Raw genomic sequence first — 19,418 nt, forward strand, 5'->3', positions numbered from 1 at the left:
TATAGGCGACATCTGCTTAAACGCAAAGGAGAATTTCACATTTTCTGGAAATGCGCTGGATTTATGTTTGTCCCTATGGGTGTTGGTAAAATTCTTGCCATGTTGATGGATGCTAAGTATGCCTACTTTGATAAGTGGTCATTTGTATTCAGCTTCAGTTATGCTACTGAAGTGATCAGACTGAATTAATTGAAATCATTAACAACATGAATGTCTTTTTTCACTACTCTTTTGGTTAAATATTCCCTACCCATTACACTTGACTACATCCCAAACAGGCAGCAGTAGGCTCAGCACCAGTCTGGATTTTTAAAATCCTGCTTTGAAATGTAATATTGTCTGGTACAAGGGCTCAGGCACCAGATGTTTGGTTTCAATTTCAACTGTGTGTAAAGTTATCTTATATTTTGGCCATTGCTATAATCTTTAAATTTCAAAAGGTAAGTACAATTACAGGGGGAAATGAAGTTTAACAGTTTGTTGTTGATTTATGGTCAAGTACAACTTGTTTCTTCTAATCCATTTACACTTTTAACTGGCAAAATCTATTTTCTTTCAGCAGAGCCAGAATGCATCTAATTTTGTGTGTTGATATGTATACTTGAATTAGTTAATAAACGTCAGTTAACACACTGCCTGCTCATTAAATTAGCTATCTCTACTTGCCTATTAATAGCTATACACAGCAATCTGTAATCGCACATAAGAAAAATCTCTGCAGTTGGTTTTTATGACTAAAGCAGTCTCCTAGCAGACTCCCTTTGCTTGTAGTGTGTGGGTGTAAGGGGGAAGAAATCAGCCTTCATTCTTGTGTCAACAGTGTGGGGTGTGCAAGAAAGGTGGTGGGAAGCTATTATCTAGAGAATGAGATTATAAAGAGGAGAGAATAAAAGTGATGGATGGAAAATTCAGAGAAAGAATCAAGGTGGAAATGGAAGCCCCACAGGAAAAGGGTGGTAGGTAAAGGAGAAGAACGGAAGAATGATAATCAGGAGTCGTAGTCTGTAATGAGACGAGAGAGGACAGTACATAAGCGCAAGATGCTGAAGGGGATAAAAAGACAAATAGGATTCAATTTAAAGAAAGAAAAAGGAAGGGGGAGAATAAGAATATTGAAACGACGTGCACAAGAAAATATGTGCTTCTACTAGAACCAGGAGAAGAAAAAGGAGAAGAAGAAGAGAGGGAGAATGGGAGAAATAAGGTGAGCCATAGGAAAGTATGGCTGCCCATGAGAGGAAAGCCTTAAAAAATAATAACACACATAAAAGGGAAATCAAACTTTGTTAGCATTAGTGAAGGGATTTATGAAAGGAAACAATGTTATAGAGAAACGTAGCTTTATACATGTGCCGAGCATGTGAAAGAAATTGAAACACACTGTAGGTGCAGCTGTGTTCTCCCAGGTGAGCGTTCGCAAGATGTAACTTCTCTGCTGACAAAGTTTGTAGTGTTGAGGGAAGTGCTAAATGCTGCCCTCACTGGTATCTGTTAAGGAGTAGAAGCCTATTCCCCCATTGAAATTCTTACACCGATTATCACATGATCAGGTGAGTGAGTGGAAGTTCAGGCAGCCAGCAGGCAGCTAGTTGCGAACTTCCAAAAAAGGAAAAGATGACTTAAAAATGCAATCCTAGAGGCACTTCAGTAGTTTAACACTGTAGTATTGTTGCTGGGTGGGTATATTTTTCCTTCATGAATGCATTAATTAGTAAGCCTTTCCCAGATGCAGAGTTTGCAGAATATATACTCATGCTCATGGAGATTGAACAAGTTTCCAGATATTATTGTTCAGTTTCCTGGCAGTAGAGGATTCCTTGCACCTTTGGAATAAAAGCATATAAACTAAAAACGCAGCAAACAACAGACACATACTTTTAACTTTGTGCATTGCTTTAGTCAGAGCAATGAAGAGAGAGCTAAATAGCATGATTAAATAAGGCGAGGGGGCTAGCATATTGATTCATCTGCAAATTAAATTATTGTTTTTAATTAGAAGTACACAGTGGCAATATGTATGTACTTAGGTCTTAAAAGAAATGCCTTAATAACAAATAAAATATTTAGCAGCGTGCCGTTGTTCAAGTGCATGCATATAATCACATTAGTGGTGCTTATAACTGGCAAACTGCATATATTTCACAGGTCCAGGTTTTCTGTGTCTCCATTTTTTGTGTAATCTAGGGCTTCAATGCTATGTACACAAGTCCCAGTGAACTCAGATTAATATGTAGAGGATTTGATTGCATGACAACCATGCTAAATTATAGCATTAATTATGATTGCAAAAGTCACACATAGTGAATGGTTTTCCAGTGTGTGGCTAATTTATTTTACTTTTTTTTTAATCCAGAGAGTTGCGGGGGGGGGGGAGATGCAGTTCAAGGAGATTAATACAGCACAGAAATTAGAGTTGAATCCAGCATCCTTTTTCTCACAATGGCCAGCCAGATGCCAGCGAGAAGGTCCATGCAGAGCATACACTTGCCACAGGCCTTGGAGTGATAAGCAAGGGCCCCCTCCCCCCACCCAGGACCACCTGCTTTTTTGTTTGAGTTCGTAGCGTTATTCTAACAAGACTCCTGACCCAGGCCTCAGACAAGCTCTGTGGTAAATCCACAAGCAGGACCCAGATACAAGAGCACTCTGCTTCCCATGTTTTCCATCAATTTGTATTCAGAAGCATTACTGCGTCTGACCGTGGAGGCAGCGCATAGCCATCATGGCTAGTAGCCACTGATAACCTTATCTTCCAAGGGAATTTGTCTAATCCTCTTTTAATATCATCTAAGCTGGTAGCTGGGACGCGGGTGGCGCTGTGGGTTAAACCACAGCGCCTAGGACTTGCCGATCAGAAGGTCGGCGGTTCAAATCCCCGCGACGGGGTGAGCTCCTGTTGCTCGGTCCCTGCTCCTGCCAACCTAGCAGTTCGAAAGCACGTCAAAGTGTAAGTAGATAAATAGGTACCGCTCCGGCGGGAAGATAAACGGCGTTTCCGTGTGCTGCTCTGGTTTCGCCAGAAGCGGCTTAGTCGTGTTGGCCACATGACCCGGAAGCTGTACGCCGGCTCCCTCGGCCAATGAACCGAGATGAGCGCCGCAACCCCAGAGTCTGCCACGACTGGACCTAATGATTAGGGGTCCCATTACCTTTACCTTTAAGCTGGTAGCCATCACTCCCATCACTGGGAGAAAGTTCCATAGTTTATGCATTGCATGAAGAAGTCCTTTTCTTTTATCTGTCCTGAATCTCCCAACATTCAGCTGTGTTGGATGTCCATGCATCATTTTATAAACTTCTGTCACGGGACCTTTTACTTGCTTTTTCACTAAACTGAACTTCAGCTCAACTAAATTAAGCTGAACTAAAGCTAAACAACTCAGTAGCTCAGTCTCTTTCCTCAACCAGCGTCGGTGATTAAGATAGTGTCTAGGACATAACCCATGTCCTTTGTTGGTGTTTGGAACGAATCAGTTTGTCTGCAGCTGCCTGTATCGTTTCATTTGTGTGGGTGAAATATACGTAAGCTTAAAGCCTCCAAGAAGACTTGAAAGGAAGAAGAGGCTGGGTGGTTGGGATGAGTTTAATTCTGTATCCTACCCTTACTTTCTAGTCTCTTAAGTAATGTGTGTCTTTTACCCTGGGCTAATCATGCAGCACTGGAGAAGAGTAACCGCATCACGTACACTGAGTAAACAATTTGTCAAATTAAGCTACACATGATAATTTCAATATATTGTATGTGTGTTATTGTTGGAAATGTGGGTGTTACTTTGCATTGTTTTTGAAAAAGCAGTAAAAAAAAAAATTGAAAATGCAATTTCCCACCCTATCATTATTACTTACTTTCCCATCACTGTTTTTGTTTGCTTGCTGTGCACCCCACTGTGACCAGACAAGTGTTAACATCTGTTTACACATCCCTTAAAAACTACCACAAAATGGTCACGCCATTGGAACTCTTTCAGTGGGGCTGGGTGGGCAGGGGAATTCCATTGCTGTCCTTTCTTTAAAGTGTTTAGCACAACTTATCAACTACATATAGAATCGTGGGCCAATTCAGTATAGAGTACTGTTTATTTACTTGTATATTGTATGAGCTTGCAGTTATCCGTGTCTGTTAATTTAACAGAGAGCTTCATTCCTAATGTGGAGTCCTGACAGGTGTTTTCTGACATTATGAGTTACGGATAATAACACCAGCAGGTAATGATGTCAGTACAATAGCCTGTGATCTGTGATGTCTTTTTAACCTTCAGGATTTTTTTACTTCTTTGTTTTTCTCTCAGACAAAAGCTTGTACCATATGGAGACTTACCGTGCCATTGTAATGTCTGCTGTTCACTTATAAGTAGAGCAGTTTTGGAGCAAACAGCTTCATATGTATGACACAAACACAATCGTTAATCTGCCACTGGGTTCCAACCGCACTGTCGAGGCTCCACCTTTCAGCCCATTAGAACACTGTCCTATTCTGCCCAACAAATTCAAACTGCAAAACTCCTTTTAGCTGACTCTGTTCATTCTAAGCTCTGGTATTGCATTCTGAATGGTAAAAAAGTTAAAGGTAAAGGACCCCTGGACGGTTAAGTCCAGTTAAAGGCGACTATGAGGTGCAGCATTCATCTTGCTTCAGGCTGAGGGAGCCCGCGTTTGTCTACAGACAGCTTTCCAGGTTGTGTGGCCAGAATGACTAAACCACTTCTGGCACAACGGAACACAATGATGAAATCCAGAGCGCACAGAAATGCCGTTTACCTTTGTGCTGCAGTGGTACCTATTAATCTACTTACACTGGTATGCTTTCAAACTGCTAGGTTGGCAGAAGCTGGGACAGAGCAACGGGAGCTCACCCCATTGTGCTGATTCGAACCACCAACCTTCCAATCAGCAAGCCCAAGAGGTTCAGTGGTTTAGACCACAGCGCCACCCACTCCCAAATGGTAGATTGCAGGATACAGACCAATTAATTATTTTCATTAAGTTCCTTACCACCTACCAAGTTGGCTAGCCAGAACCTTTATAATAGGAGCATTCATGGAAAGACAAACAAATTTTCCATGTAATTGATCAGGCTTGAATAAATCCTGCCCTTGTGTAATCATAGGTTGTGTACTAAGCTGGAGGTATTAAAGATTTATTTTTTGTCTCCGAGCCTATCCTTTATGCCTTTCTGCTTCTGACAAATAAAATCTTTATTTTGGAGCATAAACATTCTGTCTTGCCATCACCAAAAGTTAATGTATGGCATCTTTGTTCCCACTGAAATGCGCGTTGGGTTCTGCATACCCAAATGTAAGGAGGATTTCAGATTAAGAGTGGATGAGGCAGTGACTAGTAATTGCACGTCAAACATCAATTCAAACAGCCCCTTATGGAACTTTACTTAACCAAAGACAATGGTAAAAGCAATCATAGTTGAACTACTAAATTGATTAAAGTGAACAATACGGTATTGGTAAGCAATAAGCAAGGAAGTGGAGTTGCTTCTCTCCTAGAGTTCCCAAGAGAACTAGTGAAAGTAATTACTTAATACTATTAAGTTCTGAACTAGCCCTTTGAAAAGGGGGGGGGGGGAAATACTGATTTCCCATTTTCAGCATACCAAAGTACTTTGTAATGCATTTACAATCATTCTTACAACTTCCTCAACAAGACAGTAAATAGTCTTGCCTCCGCAGCATTGCAATCAAGAAACCTCGGTTCGTTAGCTTCTTCTCAACTATTTGCCCTAGTTTTCACTGACGTAATAGATGAAACCTACAGGAAATCATTCCATTCAAATAGTCTCATCAGATCATCAGCTGCATTTACTAACAATGTTGGAACAACAAGAATCTGGTTATTTTTGTTATCTAATTATTTTTGAAGCACTACCAAGCAATGGAAATCATGCTAGATTTCTCTTTGATAGTTGTACTGTTTCGTTTGCAGAAAGGATTACCGCAGAAGTATGGGCATAATTTAATTGGTTGGTATTTAGTTGAATCGGCACATTGCACAGTGGGTTCCAAGAGTTTTCAGACTCATACACAATGTCTAGTAAGAAGTGAAGTCCATGAAATCATGAATGGTGTGGGAAGAGAAATAAGGAACAATAGATTACTATTGTTAAACAATATTGTTAAATTTATACAGTATTGAAGCAAGAGAGGATTTATTTGCATCAAATTTAAAACATGTTTGTTTGCTTTTTTAACATAACACAGTTCATCTCTGGAACTGTCCACCACCAAAAAATATTCAACACTATGTATGCATTCCAAAACGACTCCACAAATTCATTAACTGTTATTTAATGAGTAACAAGTTGTTGAGAATGTTTCTTTACTGTCATAGGCTGGATACCAGTAGAGTCTAGGGTGCAGTGTGAGATTGCTTCTAAATATGATTTTGTTTCAGGAGAGAATAGTTGTGGAATTGCATATCAGGGCTATGTAATACTTTTGCTGCTTGTAGTTAAACTAGATGAGTGACCCAGTTTCTCCCAGTGATTGTATTCCTAAACCCTAAACCACTTGATGCCTCCTTCTAGAGACCCAAACTTGGGTCTCCATCTGTTTTGGGACTACACCTCCCATCATCCCTAGCTAGCAAGACCAGTGGTCAGGGATGATGGGAATTGTAGTCCTAAAACAGCTGGAGACCCAAGTTTGGGAAACAATGTTCTAGAGACTTAGATCTAATACATCTGGCTCTAAATGGTAAGAACATTGTATTTTGCAGCTTGGTTCTGCTATAAATCAGTTGGTATAATGAGATATGTATTGTAAAGTACATGGTTCAGTAAAAGAAGTGCTAGAAAAAATTATAGTAGGAATATTTGTAGGATAAAGGTTATCCAAAATAGTACTGAAGACCAGGAGTCGGGTGTTGGATGAGACATTGCTGTGAACTGAACAAGTCATTTAACATTTTCTTCTTTTTGTGTTCCCTGCATATACAAACAGACATAATAAATCTCACTCTTGGATATCACTAGTGTTAAATTATTGTTGGCATCCGGCTGTCTCGGGAGACAATGGAAGAGTGTGCCTTCAGAGGTAAAGTCAAAGTGTTGGAGATTTACAGCACCTGTTGTGACAGTAAAGACCGATAGGGGAGAGACATGTTTTATTTCAGGTGGGTGTTTGGTTTGTAGGTGTAGATGTTTGGTTTGGCTGCTACCGGGGCACCATGACATTTCTTCTCTCTGCTTTCCTCCCAGTATTATTTATGCTGGTGATATAAAGTATTTTGAACAGCTTTTATGGGTGCTAGTATCATGGTCCAGAAGAAACTTTAATAGCCAGTGACTTGCTCTTTAATTTTGAATGCATGAGTCACAACCACTTTTTACCTGTGAGATGTTACGTTTAATGAATATGTTCCAGGAAGGGGGAAAACGGGTCTAGATGTCTTCCTCTTCTCTGAAATGAATACCACTGTCTTCCTCCTAGGAGCAGTTTAAATATTAGCTGATGTGTCTGCACAGCATTTTGGAAGCAGACCATCTAAGTGCTCCAATAAATTGAGTGCCTCGGCTTGTTCAATGCCTCTGTTTTTACAAAGTTCAGAGGATGTGGCTGGTAGAGGCATACTTTATGGGATGGTTGATGATTGACCATCTGTCCTGAAGCAGGTTTAATCGGGGAATTCAGACCTTTGGAAGAACAGGCTTCATCCTGGGTTCTTCCAGACTTGGACCATTTAGCAGCATCCACTCATTGCTGTTTTGCTTTAAACTGGAAGTGTAATAGCAACTCTGCAATGGCTACCTGAGTTATTTCCATCCCAGCTGGTCATTGTAAGAACTATAACTTTAAGAACTTGTATATGAAATTGCTTTCCTTCCCCTCCTCCTTCCTCCTCCCTTTTTCTTTTGTGACATAGTTTTTAGGTTGTAAGCCTGAGAGCGCAGACTGCCCTTTCAAGTGTTGTTTAATTGGTATGGAAGATGATGCGGAAGATTATTTTGGCTAAAGAGTGTGGTGAAAGTGCTTTAAATATAAAATAAAGAAAATAAGTACAGTTGTACCTTGGATCCCAAACTTGGATCCCACCTTGGTACTTGGACGTTTTGGCTCCCGAACGCCGCAAACCCAGAAGTGAGTGTTCCGGTTTGCCAATATTCTTTGGAACCACAACGTCTGAACTGACAGGGCTTCCGCGGCTTCTGATTGGCTGCAGGAGCTTCCTTCAGCCAATCAGAAGCCGCGCTTTGGTTTCCAAACGTTCTGGAAGTTGAACGGACTTCTGTCCAAGGTATGACTGTAATTAAAGGGGGGGGTGGAGATCGGGCAACATGCTAAAATGTTGTACTTTAGCAATGTATTGCAGGCAGGCAAGTGTTTAGACTGCATTTCCCCACTAATATTTGGACACAACTACATTGGTGTTGTACAGCCAAGACCTCTGCTTTGTTGATGAATTAACATAATTGTCCTGTTTTGCTGATTTTTTAATTTTAGCAAATTTCTAGCACTGACCTTATAGAACATTTCAAAACTCGCTAATTGCTTGCAGCTGTGGCAGAGTGTCATGCAGCTAATGAATAAACAGGAAACAAAAGATTCAGCATGTCATCTTTGCAATGACATTTTTTTCAGCCGGAATAAAATAACGTTGTCCAGTTATTTCGCCAATTGCTGCCTTGCAAATGACAGCCAATTAAGTTCTGTGTGATTCGTTCTTTTTATGCAGCCACTTACCCAGTTGAAATAAAAACAAAACGTATCGTTACACTTAGCAGTTTTTAACATCACTGGGATTGTGGGAGATGGTGTGTCTCACTGTTTAAGACCACATACGCTAACCAAAGGTTTTAGCAATAATATTGTAGGGTTCGCAAATGTGAAAGCGAGCTAATGTATGTCCTGTGGAAAGACAGCTTCTGCAGAGCTTATTAAAATATCTAGAAGCTCCACTAAGTAGGACTGGAAGCCAGGCCATCTTTTCAGAGAGCTGTCTTAGTACATTATAAGATTCTGTATCAAACCTTACAGTTCTGAAAATTGTATTCCCCATACTTTCATTATCCAAGCAAAGAGATTCACATCAGTAACTATCAAAGACTAAAAGCAATTTTAAAATGGCCTATTGCACTAAACATTTTAAGATTATTTAAAAACAAAAAAACCACCATTCCTAGCTTCTTACTCTGATAACAGATAGGTCCCCTCCAGACTGAGTTTTTTTATGTGGGGTGTGTGTGTTTGATATATAATTGGTCCAGAAATAGTCCATTAATGGTGGATTTATATAGGACCATCCATGCATATAGGACCACTCCACTTTATTCATTTTTCTGTAATGCTTCCTCATTGTTACCACATTATTACAGTCTGGAGAGGTACACTTGCATTACAGGGAGCCGGTGGCGCTGTGGGCTAAACCACTGAGCTTCTTGGGCTTGCAGATCAGAAGGTCAGCAGTTCGAGTCCGGACAATGGGATGAGCTCCTGTTGCTCTGTCCCAACTCCTGCCAATCTAGTAGTTCAAAAGCATACCGGAATGAGTAGATAAATGGGTACCGCTGTGGCTGGAAAGTAAACAGCATTTCCATGCATTCTGGCACTCATCATGGTGTACCATTGCGCCAGAAGTGGTTTAGTCATGCTGGCCACATAACCTGGAAAGGTCCTTTTCCTTTTCCTTACACTTGTACTATAGCACATCAAAAGTGAGACAAAGTAAAGCCCCAAATACCCTGGAACATTTGTAGTATCAGAAGTTACAGAATTTCAGTAGGAAGCTATGGAGCATCCTTTCCTTCAATTCAGAAAGTTCCCACTGACTCCAACAATATACAATCAGAAAACGAGAGTTGTAAAATTTGAATTGCGTATGAAATTATTAATGGAAATGAATTGTACATTTTATTTAATAGAAATTACTGAATTCTGAGCCCTTTCTCACCTGCAGCCCAATTTATTTATTTATTTATATTATTATTAAGGCTGCATGTAGGAGGAAGTGACATAGGATTTTTCTTTAATTGAGGTCACTAGCTACTTTGAAAACCATTTATGGTGACATTGTGTTGCTGGTTTAAAAAATCCCTCTAATTTAAGTAGAGCAGTTGCATCAAAGCAGAAAGTAAAGTTGCTATGCTCATTCTAGCTTCATTTTACGTTCAGCAAATATTGAACTAATACTCTAACCTTAAACATCACACATGGAAACAATACAGTGGTGCCCCGCAAGACGAACGCCTCGCAAGACGGAAAACCCGCTAGACGAAAGGGTTTTCCGTTTTGGAAGCGCTTCGCAAAACGAATTTCCCTATGGGCTTGCTTCGCAAGACGAAAATGTCTTGCAAGTTCCTGCGGGTTTTTTTCCCTTTTCCCCCCCTTTTCCTAAGCCGCTAAGCCGCTTATCAGCTGATCCGCTGATAAGCCGCTTAACAGCTGGTCGCTAAAAGCCGCTAAACTGCTAATAGCGCTAATCCGCTAAGCTGTCAATGGGCTTGCTTCGCAAGACGAAAAAACCACTATACGAAGAGCCTCACGGAACGGATTAATTTCGTCTTGCGAGGCACCACTGTACATGGTTTGCCAACTGGAAGACAATGCTGTTTTCTGTAACGATCCCTCCATAACCCACATTTAAACCTTAGGACATCATGCTGACTTGTTATTTACAAATTCTAGTTTCTGTAGCTTCTTGTTCCTTTTGACTCTTTTTTAAAAAAATTGTTTTAAGTAGGACATCATGCAAGCTTAAGGTCAGTTGTCGAACATTGAGGTTAAGTTTCATCAGACCTCAGCCAAGCTCATTGTTGGGCCGTGGAGTCCAAGGCCAGCTGAGGGTCTGGTTTTAGTCCATGCATGCCAGGATCTAAAGTGCCAGAACTGGATGATGCCATTTCATGGGCCAGTAGTCAGGTTCCAACCATGTGGGCATAAAGGAGAGCAAGGCAACGAGTTACTCAGATCAAGGGTGTTACTTTTTTTATCAGGGCTGCATACAACCTGATTTGTTTGGATTGGCCTTTGGTCGCTGACAGTATTTAGGCTGATTTCTGAAATTTAAAAAATCTGTGGCGCCTCATCTACTTTGTTTATTTAGAAGCCAGAATCCTGGTGGCACAAGAGATAAGGCATTGGGAGGTTGACTGGTGTAGAGGCATGTGCACATGCACAGAGACAATAGAGTATCAACAATCAGTGAAATTGGATGATAATTAGCACACTGAGTATGATCTTTACCTGTTTTTGGTATAACAGCAATGCAAGCTTGGTTAAATGTGTCTCATAAATTTCAAATATCCTGTCGTACAATTGGTGAAGTTTTGGCACCAAGAGATCTATGAATGTTTTATACTACTCTACTGGAAATCCATCTGATCCAGGTTTCCTACTATTTGCCATTTTTAAAAGAACGATTTCCTTAATCTCTACTTTGGAGAGTGGAATTAATAACAATTGGTTTTGTGTATCTTCTGCATGGGTGTCACAGACCAACATGGGCCTCAGTAGTTTCTGCATGTTCCTGTTTCTTAAATGATAGATTTGTTTGTCCGTTCATTCTCTTACATAGTGTTTGTCCTATCAACAGAAAGGGAATGTTGATAGGTGATGATACGTATGATAGAGAGAAAGTGCTTGCGAACAAACTCTTCATAGGCATGGCTGAGAGTCGTAGGATCCATAATGTTTTACTTATTTATTTGAAACATTTATAGCCTACTTTAAAAAAAGAGGTAATATCAGAGAAAGCTAGTTAAAAGAAAAATGAATTACCAGTACAATCACAGCAATAACAATTAAAGGATAACAGGGACAGATTAAAACAGTGAGCTAGTACTGTATAGTTGCATTCCTATACACACTTACCTGCAGGTTCACCACCTGGGAGATTGGCATCATGGACTGTCTTGTCACATGCTGCAGAAATTCTGCCACTCCCACACTTTACATGGGAGCTGATATATAATAATTCCATGTCGTAAACTACTGTATTTTTCGTCCCATAGGACGCACCTAGTTTTTTGGGGGGGAAATAAAGGGGGGGAAATTCCCTTTATTTCCCCCCCAAAACCAGGTCGGGGAAACCAAACCAGGTCGAGGAACAGCGGGATGGCAGCGCTGCGCCTCCTTGCTGTCCCCCGAGCTTGTGGGGCTGGCCGATGTCTGGCTGGCTGGCGGGGCACTCTGCTTCAGGGCGCCTATCGTGCCGGGCGGCAGGCTGCTATCCGCAATGTGGGGAGCCCTGCGTGGGGAACTCCCACAGGGCTGCCTAGGCTGCAGATGTGTTCCCGAAGCGCCGGGCGCTGTGCTTTCAGCGCGTCCGGCGCTCCGGGAACCAGGCTGCTATCTGCAGTCTAAACAGCCCTGCGGGAACTCCCGCAGGGCTTCCTAGGCTGCGGATGTGTTCCTGAAGCCTGGAGAGCGAGAGGGGTTGGCGCGCACCGACTCCTCTCGCTCTCCAAGCTTCAGCGAAAGCCTGCATTCGCCCCATAGAACGCACCCACATTTCCCCTTCATTTTTGGAGGGGAAAAAGTGCGTCCTATAGGGCGAAAAATACGGTACTTAGAAGAGAAAAGTATTGACAGCTTATTTTAAATGGCCTGTATTCTGGATCTGTTACATTGAACTTGATAACCATTTCAGACTTTGGGGCCGCCACCACCAGTGGGCACCAGTTTGATAGATGATGGGACTAGCATGAGGTTTTTGCCCCGATTTCTCAAATAAATGTGAGGAAGGAAGTGCTTCCTCACAGAAGATGAAAGGACAAAGCTGGCGCCCGGGGCTGTTGTGGGACATGACTGTTATGTAACGACAGAAACAAACATTTTAGTGCTCAGTTTTACTAGTGTAGAGTTAAGATGGAAGTGGACATGGGGATATATTAGCAATGGCACACATTCCTGTTCCAGAATCTGCCACTATATGGAGAATTATGACCCACTGTCACAATAATACACTTATGGGGTATTTATTATGCTGACAGCATTCTGAGGAATTCCTTGCGGCAAGACACATATATTTGTTTTCTCAAGACATCACCATCTCGGGTAGCATAAGTACAGAGAGGAAATTGGTTTGTATTTGAGACATTCTCTTTCTAGAAAAACTTGTAGCTATGAAGGCTGTAATCAAGAAAACACATAATTCATCACACAAGGATTAGTATAGCTTACTATATAAATATGTCCATAGAGGTGACACTGGAGAGAAGTGGATAAATTACCCTTGAACAATAAATACTGTTGGGTATTTTCAAGTAGAGTTGGTTTTTAAAAGCAGACATCACACAGAGTATCAAAATGTCTGGTCAGACGTGCACCTCCATGATAGTTCATCACAGTAATTTTGTCCTGAATGCTTAACAGCTGCATCTACTTAGAGGACATGATAAATAATGACAACAGAGTAACGATCATCACTGTGGAATCTCTTAAGCAACAAGTTAAAAGGATTTTCATTTTACAATTGAATAAGAGCAGATTCCAAAATTGTGTTTGCAAAGATTAAGTTAAGTGCTTGTGCTTGTTATGCACTGTAATGTAAATAAATTGCCTTGGTGTATAATAATGAAAAGCACATTATTGATGCACATTTGCCTAAATCTGTCAAGTTTTAAATTAATCTTTTCTTATAAGCAGCAACAGGGACCTATCATGTTCTTGTGAAGGGTTCAGAGAAGCTGCTCCATTTATCTGTGAACCCAGCCTATCACTGGAAATTTCACAAAAATACGGTTTGGGAATTCAAATTATAAGTGATACTTCCATAAATTTCACACTGTCTCATGTAATTTGCTCAGCATGATGGCATTATTATATTCTTTGGGCTCAGCAACCTTTTTGGACCAGTGGGAACATCTGGAATTTTGAGAAGGGCATGTGGGTGCCAGTCATAGAATGTCTGCCTTGAATGTCTGCACAATCCAAAATAGCAGCCACATTTGAAAAAAACCCAGAAAAATAGACAGGGCCACAAATATATATGGGACTGCCCCCCTTCCATCAGCACCCTGTCGGTGGGTGGGTGGGTGGGTGTAGTTTCATTTACATCAGAAACCATTACACTTTCTCACAGAAAGAAGCTTTCCTCTTTTCATTATGGATGGAAGGATGGGTGTTCATTTCTGGCATCCAAGAAAATGGTTCTGAATTGGAAACAGTGACGCTGTTCTGACAATTTTGTTTTGTTTTTGTTTTTATTATTTTTTTTTAGTTTTGATTCATTATACAACACCAAACATTAAAACAACAAAAAAGACAAACAAAAAAACAGCAAAAAAAGAAAAACATTACATAACATAAGACACCAACAAATTAAACTTACAGTAACTAAATAACTAAATCACACAACAATAATTGACTATTCTCACAATTTTGAAGGCTGTTCAGCTATAAAATTCACCTAGAAATGAAATTAAGCCTTCAATTGCTTCTTTCTCTATGAACATTCATTTTCATTCTTCCCCATGCGGAGCATGCTATATGCACCTTCAGTGTAACATTTTTCCTGATTTTACTTTGTAGGTTGGCATTTTAATTCACTCTTAATTTGTAGTTGGTGTGAACGCCTCAAATATGAACTTTGTTGTGTTTTTTTGCTGTCTTTTGCCTGTCTACAAAAACCATGTAAATGTTCCTAGATCTCCATTAGTGTACCTTAATGCATATTCAGTTCTCTGGAATGTTTGCATTTCTTTAATCTGATGTGCCTTAAACATTATGGGGTGGTTTTCCATAAAATACTCAGAGGAGTTTACTGGATATTAAAACCATGAAAAACTGGAAGCTCAGTAAATGTTAGAAAGAGTATTCTAATTACTGCATATAGCAGTACACGTCCTTTTGGACCGATTAAAATGCTATTAAGCAGTAGGAGGATTGCAGGATTTTGGGTCTTAGTTGTACAAACAGATATTTTAACGTTCGCTTCTGGTATTTCCCTTATGTTTCCTAGTTTATATAGACAACGGAAATTTGTGCTCTGTTGAGTTTTTATTGTTGTCTGTTTCTGCTGATAATGAAAGTTAGTGAATATCAGCTGCCGTGCCTAGTTGGCTGGAACAATCAGATTACACACTCTGTAGCTCAGCACATCTCTGCTTTGCTGGAGCTTCAGCAAGCAAGTTAACATTATAGCTATAGGAGAGGGCTTTGTCCATCCTCACCGCTGATTTAATCAGCGCATAATGCTGGTGGTACCTGATCATTTTTGCTTCCAGTTACTGTCACTGCAGAGCAGCATGAATTGTAAAACTAAGTAAGTGAACCCAGAGGAACCACTTTTCTATGCGGATTCCTCCCCTCCCTGGTTTCTTTTTTTTTCTACTGCAAAAGCTGAAAGGATCTTAAAAAGCTCAGTTGCACCTTCCAGGCTCATGTCTGCATTGCAGGAGGCATGGAGCTGCATTAACTGCTCAGTGAGCTTTTGGGATGTTTTGCTTGGGGGCGGGGGGTGAGCGAAGAGAGAGGCTGTTTCCCCATTAATATAATTCACTCTACAAGCTTGCAGGCGGATTGCCGCCAGCATCAGTCTGCTAAAGCTAGACCAAATGAAATGCACACACGCCACATTGGAAATAGCAGGAACCCAAATAGGGAGGTTATCCTGAGGTTGATGGGAGGGAGGAGAGGAATAGTCACCTGACATTTATGGGACAATAATTATAACACTCATTTATTAATTTCCAGATGTATAGACATGTTTCTTGAAGCAAAAACAGGAGGGCTTGTGGTACCTTTAAGCTGGGATCCCCAGTTATGGTGCCACGGGGCTTGTGCTCCTTCCAATTTTAATTTTGAATCAGTTTTTTGGCAATTTTGTTGATTTGGGAGAGCTGTCTGTTTTCTGTTCTCATTTTCTGAGGGTAGTGCCCACTTTTGTTTTCTTTTGTGTTATTTGTTTGGGGACAGGATTTTTGCCTGTTTTGGCAGAGGTTCTGAGCACCACCACTATTATTATTATTATTATTATTATTATTATTATTATTATTATTATATTTATATATTTATTTATATATTTATATATACCCCGCTTTTTCCCCCCTGGTGGGAATCAAGGTAAAGTAAAAAGGTAAAGGTACCCCTGCCCATACGGGCCACTCTGGGGTTGTGCGCCCATCTCACTTAAGAGGCCAGGGGCCAGCGCTGTCCAGAGACACTTCCGGGTCACGTGGCCAGCGTGACATCGCTGCTCTGGCGAGCCAGAGCCGCACACGGAAACGCCGTTTACCTTCCCGCTGGTAAGCAGTCCCTATTTATCTACTTGCACCCGGAGGTGCTTTCGAACTGCTAGGTTGGCAGGCGCTGGGACCGAGCAGCGGGAGCGCACCCCGCCGCAGGGATTCGAACCGCCGACCTTTCGATCGGCAAGTCCTAGGCGCTGAGGCTTTAACCCACAGCGCCACCTGCGAATCAAGGTAGCTACAGATAAAAATAAGAATCACAAATGATGTTCAGAGCTGCCCATGATATTTCTTCGATTTTCAAAGACGTCCTTGTGCCCAAAAAGGTTTGCTATCCCATGCCTTGAAGACTAGCAAGTTTCAGTGTCCTATAAGCTTTTGTGGACTAGAGACCACTCCATGGATGATGTTTTATATTTAGTTTTATGCTATATTTTGTTAGATTGCTTTATCTGATATTTTGTGTTGAATTATTTTCTGTTTTCTCTTGGCATTCTTTGAGAGGGAAAAAGCACATCCACATAATGGCTGAATATCTGCTGTTAGTGATGCTCAGATTAGGCCCATTGGAATAAATGGAATTTTAAAAAAATCTGCTCGGAGGAATGCACTTGGGGATAAGCTGCCTCTGTTTAAATGCATGCAGCACTATTTGTGCATATATTAGGGGCTCCCATGTGAAGTAGCATTTGGTGAATCAGTTTGTTTTCCTTCTATGAAGTTAGTAATTGGGACCAGTGTCTTATAGTGACTAGACCAGAGTGGTTTGGTGTGGGTGTGCAAAATCCAGGTGTGTTTGCACAAATTCCTATTCCTCAGAGCTACCTACTTCACAGGATTACTGTGAAAATATTCCCTAAGCGACCCCCATGCTTCATATATGCAATTCTAAGCTCCTTGGAGGAAGGGGGGAGGAATATAAATGTCAAACAAAAAAAATAATAAAATAAGAGTAATAAGCACCTAATACTTCATGACTGCCAAAGTTTCATGTTTTGATTGATTAAACTCTCGTTTTTTTTGGGGGGGGCAACAATTTCTGTTCTGCAACTTTCTCAGAAGACACTGAATTCTGTAAAGCTTTCTCACAAGTAGTCTGGGTCAGTTTAGACACAGTTTTTGAAATGTTTTGCTCCCCAACAGTTCTAACTGCAAATCTTGCTACCTTGTGGAAGAGTCATCCACCCTTTATAAACAGAAATCGTATGTCTATAGTGCCATCAAGTGGATGTCAGTCATTATAGCATCAGCATTTTTTATACTTGATACTTCACGGCTGTAGAGTTCCACTTGTTCTGACTTCAACTGATTATCCCCTATCCCAATAACAAGTTATGGAATAGAACAGAACAGTGTTTGTTACATTACTCCATAAACCATAGCAGAAAATACAAGTTATAGTCTAGTATCTAGCCCTACATACGTTAACCTGAAAGGCCAACTGATTTCATTTAACAGTATCTCCATTGAACTCCAATGAACTGTGCCCATTGTACCACTGAGGATATTACTCCATTCAATAACCCAGTATCTATAACTGAAACTCATTTAATCAAACTGAAGTGCTTCAGTTTGCAACAACGATGAAGCTGAAGGCATTGTGCATCAGCCCAAATGTGGAAAATTATCCCTCCTGTAAAATATCTACCCTTCAAACGTGACCTGGAGGCTGGCATCATTAACCCAGCCATATGGGAATCCCTTGCAGATGATCACAAATGCTTGGAGGTAGACAGTCAGGTTGTGCATCCACAGCACTGACCAGAGAAAGAATGACTGCTGGGAGGAACGCAGAGAGAAGAAACGCCATGGTGTACCTGTAACAGCAAAACCAGACACCATAATCTGCAAAACCTGAAATGAAACACGTTTCTCCCATATCGGACTCTACAGCCACACACTTCTTCTATTTGAATGCAGCCTACTTTACAAAGTTATGGATTACCTCTGTTGCTTTGTCTACTTTTTTCCCTTTAACTCAGCCCGCCACTGGTATGGAAGGTTGCCCATGAGCAAATGTGGTTCTTGATCTGAAAAAGATTTGCCAATCCTGCTCTAGGGAGATAATCATTTTCTGACCCTTCAGTTAGTAGAAGACACTGAAGTCATTATTTACTTTCTTTGGGCTACAAATTCTATGGACATCTAGAAGGACTTTATAATAAAACCGTAAAGCTGCCCTCGCTGCTTGTGATAATACATGAATTTGTCGCCTGAGTGACCTTAACATGTTAAATTTAATAAAGTGTATTTGCTCAAGTTAGATATGAGCTGTTTTTCTTTTGTTTCCTTTTATATAACTTTTAGGTCATGGCAAAATAAGCTGGAGGCGCTAGGCTTAATGAAACTAATTTTATTTGGGAAACTCAAATCTGTGGCTTGATAGGATAAACCATTTTGGTACACAGTTGTTTTCTTCTTGGTTGCAGAAATAACTTTTTGCTCCTGACGCTGCTTTGGTTTGGCTCCTGAATGCCATAACTTATGAGTTTGTCCGGAATGCAGAGACAGTACAAAATAAGGAAATTTGAAAGCTGTGGGACCTTATTTTCTAGTAAATGAATAGTTGAATGCCCTGCAAAATACAAACTTCCTTTAGGGTGCATTCAGACATGGGGGATACTGTGGGACATGGGGATGTCCTGGTTACAGTGATGATTCTTCTGTCCTGTTTTCTAATGTTCCTTTCACACCGCAGTAAGGTAAAGGTAAAGGGACCCCTGACCATTAGGTCCAGTCATGACCGACTCTGGGGTTGTGGCACTCATCTCGCTTTATTGGCCGAGGGAGCCGGCGTACAGCTTCTGGGTCATGTGGCCAGCATGACTAAGCCACTTCTGGCAAACCAGAGCAGCGCATGGGAACGCCATTTACCTTCCCACCGGAGCGGTACCTATTTATCTACGTGCACTTGACGTGCTTTCGAACTGCTAGGTTGACAGGAGCAGAGACCAAGCAACAGGAGTTCACCCCGTCGCAGGGATTCAAACCGCCGACCTTCTGATTGGCAAGTCCTAGGCACTGTGGTTTAACCCACAGTGCCACCCGCGTACCTGTTGTGTTATGGAGCAGTGGCTTTTACTGGCATGTTGTACTGAATTTCATTCACACGAGTGATCACAGGCAACATGGCTGCTTCCTCACACTTTCCACACCTGCATGGTTCTGCTTCCTCTGATTTACCCATGAAAATGGCAGGAAAGAAATCAATGGTGGTATACCAACCTAAATTTTGTTTACTCTTACAATGTTCTGTGTTAATGCACTGGGAGCGTGCGCCAAC

The 19,418-nt window shown here is 41.1% G+C and overlaps 1 protein-coding gene across 8 annotated transcripts in view; it reads left to right on the forward strand.

Moving 5' to 3' along the window:
* The window catches only part of PDE11A (phosphodiesterase 11A), a 162,854-nt gene that overhangs the window by 38,726 nt on the left and 104,710 nt on the right, over positions 1 to 19,418 (forward strand). The window lies entirely within an intron of this gene.

Source organism: Podarcis cretensis (genome assembly GCF_951804945.1).
Source record: "Podarcis cretensis genome assembly, chromosome: 1".
Taxonomy (NCBI): Eukaryota; Metazoa; Chordata; class Lepidosauria; order Squamata; family Lacertidae; genus Podarcis; species Podarcis cretensis.